Source organism: Mobula birostris, chromosome 3 (assembly GCF_030028105.1).
Source record: "Mobula birostris isolate sMobBir1 chromosome 3, sMobBir1.hap1, whole genome shotgun sequence".
In the NCBI taxonomy this organism is placed as follows: domain Eukaryota; kingdom Metazoa; phylum Chordata; class Chondrichthyes; order Myliobatiformes; family Myliobatidae; genus Mobula; species Mobula birostris.
Genome location: NC_092372.1, coordinates 124,501,304 through 124,506,194, shown reverse-complemented (window position 1 = coordinate 124,506,194; position 4,891 = coordinate 124,501,304).

The window sequence follows — 4,891 nt, the reverse complement described above, 5'->3', positions numbered from 1 at the left end:
TCAGTGCCGGGTAATACTGTGGTGAGAGTCATTCTCCTTTGCTTTATATCACAAGGGGAAGTCCTACCCACAGTTGCACCCGCCTACTTTCAAAATTTAATTTAAGCAAGGCCAAACAGTGGTTTTCCTTGCATTCCTCTCCTAGCACATCTCACCCTGCCTTCTCCTGCAATCTTGTTATCAATGCAGATTATTAAAAATTGTTTTGCTTTTTGGCATATGTCTTCATTCCAGCACACACGTCTTGGATTTATTTAGTGATAACCCTTGCCTGTCTAAGTCATTATTCCACACTGTGGGTGTGGAATGCATGCTGTTCTAATAATTCAGGAGGCCAGAACTGCTTTCTGTGGCAGTGCAGGGGGTTATGAGGGGGCCATGATTCAGGAGAATAAACACAAGAGATTCTGCAGATGCTAGAAATCCAGAGCAACACACACAGAATGCTGGAGGAACTCAGCACATCAGGCAGCATCTATGGAAATGAATATGCAGTCTATGTTTTGGGCCAAGACACTTCATCAAGACAGGAGAAGAAGGGGGAAGGGGAAGATGTCTGAATAAAAAGGTGGGGGGAGGGGAAGGAGGATAGCTAGAAGGTGAGAGGTGAAGTCAGGTGGCTGGGAAAGGTAAAAGGTTAGAAAGGAAGGAATCGGAGAAGAGAGGGGAGTGAACCATGGGAGAAAGGGAAGGAGGAGGGGCACCGGGGGAGAAGATGAGCAGTTGAGGAGAAGAGGTAAGGGGCCAGAGAGAGGAGATGAAGAAGATAGAGGGGAAAGGGGAAAAAATTACTGGAAGTTGAAGAAATTAATGTTCATGCTATCAGGAAGGAGGCTACCTAGTTGGAATATGAGGTGTTGCTCCTCCATGCTGAGAATGGTAAAAGAGGTGGCCATGGACCAACATGTTGAATTGGGAATGGGAAAAGGAATTAAAAAAGTTGGCCAGCATTTGGCAGATGGAGCAGAGGTGCTCGACAAAGTGGTCCCCCAATTTACGCCAGGTCTAAGCACTGTAGAGGAGGCTGCATTGGGAGCACCAGATACAGGAGACGACTCCCACAGATTCACCTTTCCAAAGTGTTCAGAGACATGCTGAATATCTGTAAAATTCCAAGAAAATAAGAAGCAGGTACAGGTTATTCCACAGCTGCTTATTTCAGATTCTCACAACCTTGGTGAAAAGGTCCATCTCAGATTCCCTCTGAATTCCCTCTCTTTTACGTAAAATCTAGTTCCGTTCACTTCTGAGATAGTGTTGCCTCACTGCTGAGAATAGATCGGATTGTCCACAAGAATCATTTTTCCCCCTATCAGAACTTCAGCTGTGGAGTAACCCATCTCAGCATCTTATTTTTCCTTGAGCTGTACAGATATTCAGAATGTCACCCAACACTTTGGAAAGGTTCTAAGATTTAGATTCAGATCTACATCTTGGCAGCATGGTGGTTAGCGTGATGCTATTACAGCTTGGAGCGTCAGAGCTTGGAGTTTAGTTCCAGCATTCCGTGTCCTCCCATGGAATGCGTACGTTTTCTCCGGGTGCTCCTGTTTCCTCCCACAGTCCAAAGATGTACCGGGTAGTTTAATTGGTCGTTGTAAATTGTCCCGTGACTAGGTCAGGGTTAAGTTGGGGATGTCGAGGGTTGCTGGGGTGATGCAGTTCAAAGGGCAGGATGGGTCGATATTTGACCCTTCCAGAATAAGGGTTCCTCATCGGAGGTTAATCCAGACAATGAAGATGCACGGGGTCCACAGTGAACTGGCTGCTTGGACTGGATTGTGCATAGAAATCAGAGGGCAGGAGCTGAAGGGATGCATTCAGGCTGGAGGTCTGTAGTTAGTGGTGTGCTGAGACCTCTGCTGTTTGTGATGTATATAAATGACCCGGATGAAAATGTAGGTGGGTAGGTTAGTCAGTTTGTGGGTGATACTAAGATTGGAGGAGTTGTGGATAGTATAGAAGACTGGTAAAGAATACAGCATGATATAGATCAGTTGTCGATATGGGCAGATAAATGACAGATGCAGTTTAACCCAGATAAATGTGAGGTGTTGCACCTCAGTAGGTCAAATGCAGGGAGACAATACATTGTTAACAGGGTTGGTGAGCAGAAAGATCCTGAGGTCCAAGTTCATAGCTCCATGAAAGTGGCTACACAGGCTGATTGGGTGGTTAGGAAGGCTGATGGAATGCTTGCTTTTATTAGTTGAGGAATTAAGTTCAAAAGTCAAGAGGATATGTTGCAACTTGATAAAACTCTGGTTCAGCTACATCTGGAGTATTGTATACAGTTCTGGTTGCCTCTCCATAGGAAGGATGTCGAAGCTGTGGACAGGCTGCAGAAGAGGTTTACCAGGACGCTGCCTGGTTTAGAGGGCACGTGAGTTTGGAAAATTTGTGTTGTTTTCATTGGAGCAGCAGAAGCTGAGGGGAGATCTGATAGATGTTTATAAGATTATGAGAGGCACACAGTAGATAGAGTAGACAGACAATATCTTTTTCCCTGGGTTAGAATGACTAATACCAAAGAGCATACATTGAAGGTAAGAGGGGGTAGGTTCAAAGGGGATGCAAGGAGTAAGTTTTTTACCAAGTGTGGTAGGTGCCTGAAATGCACTGCCTGGTATGATGGTGGAGGCAAATACAGTACAGGTTTTTAAGAGACGTTTAGATAGGCACACGAATGAGAGGAAGGTGGAAGGGTATGGATATTGTGTAGGTAAGGGGGATTAGTTTTTGGGGGCTTTTGACTTACTTTTTAGCTGGTTTGGCACAACATTGTGGGCCGAATGGCCTGTTCCTGTGCTGTACTGTTCTATGTTCTAAAGACCTACTCCACACTGTATCACTAAGTTAAAAATAATTTCAAAAATTCAGATTCAGATTAATCTATTTATCATATGTACACCAAAACATACAGTGAAGTGTACCGTCTACATTAACAACCAACACAAGCAAAGGATGATCGGAGGCAGCCCGCAAGGGTCGTCGCACATTCCGGTGCCCATAAAGCACGTCCACGATGCTCAGCAGGACAGCACAGAACACAACAAACAAAAGCAAAAAGAAAACCACATTCCTCCCTCCCTCCCTCCCACCTGCCCACACATGGACAGTCCTCTATCTTCAGCACAATGGTCTTTGGCCTGATCTACAGACAAAAGGCTTTGGCACTCCCAGAGGACTCGTGTTGTAGTGGAAAGTATCCTGACTGGTTGCATCATGGTCTGGTCCAAGCACTCTATTGCAGAGGGTTGCAAGAGGCTACAGAGAGTGGTAGACTTGGCCAGATCCATCACAGGTTCCGCTCTTCACAATATCAAGGACATCTAGAAGAAGTGATCTCTCAGGGAAATGACATCCATCATTAAGGACCGCCATGATCCAGGTTATGCCCTGTTCTCGATGCTGAACTCAGGAAGGAGGTGCAGGAGCCTGAAGACCCACACTTGAAAGTCTAAGAACAACTTTTACCCCACTGCCAGCAGTTTCTTCAACTGAACAAATTCTACCTCAGATTATCATCTCTCAACTTGCATTGATGGCGTTAATTTGATTTTTGTTTACTTTTCCATGGATTTATATATTCACACAGTGGGGTAACAGTTCACAGAATGCTATTACAGGTTGGGGCATCAGAGTTTGGAGTTCAATTCTGATGTCCTCTGTAGGGAGTCTCTGTACATCTTCCCCATGTAAGTTTCCACTCGATACTCTGATGTCCAAAGATATAACATGTAGGTTAATTGGTCATTGCAAATTCTCCCACGTTAGGTTAGGATTAAATCGGGTTGTCAGGTGTTGCTCGAGCTCAGCTTAAAGGGCCAGAAGGGCCTATTCCACATTGTATCTCTAAATAAAATCAATAAGCAACATTTATTTTCATTTACGTTCATGTTTATGCCATTTATACTTGTCGGGGGTGAATACTGCATACGCAGTTTGAAAATAAATGTACTTTGAGCTTTGAATGTTTCCGTGTTACTGCTGCAAGAAGTTTATTTTCATGGCATTTCTACCCTAGCCTCACCTGAATTTGAACCTTGGTGGAGGCAGATTCATTCATGTTGGATCTGGTAATCTTGTGATCCAAAGGTTCTTCAGAAGTCAAGAATTGAGGCATAAGAACTGTTCATTAAAGTTGTTTATTAAGAGTTATAAGAAGGAAGAAAATACAAAGAAAAGGACAAAACAAAGAAATTGTATTTGTCTTATACTAAAAATTAGTTGGACAAGACATTACAATGATAAATATAACTTACTAAAAGACAGATTTATTGCTGTGACAACTGCTGCAGAGAAACTTCCACAAACATACAGAACCAGTTATATTACAATTATTAAAAAATCATTAAATAATTACACATATATACATTCAGAGACCACTTCATTATCTCCCTCCTGTACCTAATAAAGTGTATGTTGGTGGTCTTCTGCTGCTGTAGGCTGTTCACTCCAAGTTTCAATGTGTTGTGCATTCAGAGATATTCTTTGTTTATTTTCATTTTCCTCTGTTTATTTATTGAGATATAGTGCAGAATAGGCCCTTCCGGCCTTTGAAACCACACTGCCCAGTAACCTCCGATTTAACCCCGGCCAAATCACGGGACAATTTACAATGACTAATTTATAGTGACTAATTAACCTACCAACTGCTATATCTTTAGACTGTTCTAAGTTCCATGGGTCTATGATCTGGTGCACAGTTACTACATTTCTTCTATTACAAGTATATCTTCCCTTATTTTGGGAGACCAAGCCTGTACGGTATAGAGGAGAATTGATATGTTAACCAAAAACACTCGCAAATTTTTACAGTTGCATCACCATCTGATACGGAGGGGTCACTGCACAGGATCAGAAAAAAAACTGCACAAATCTGTAAACT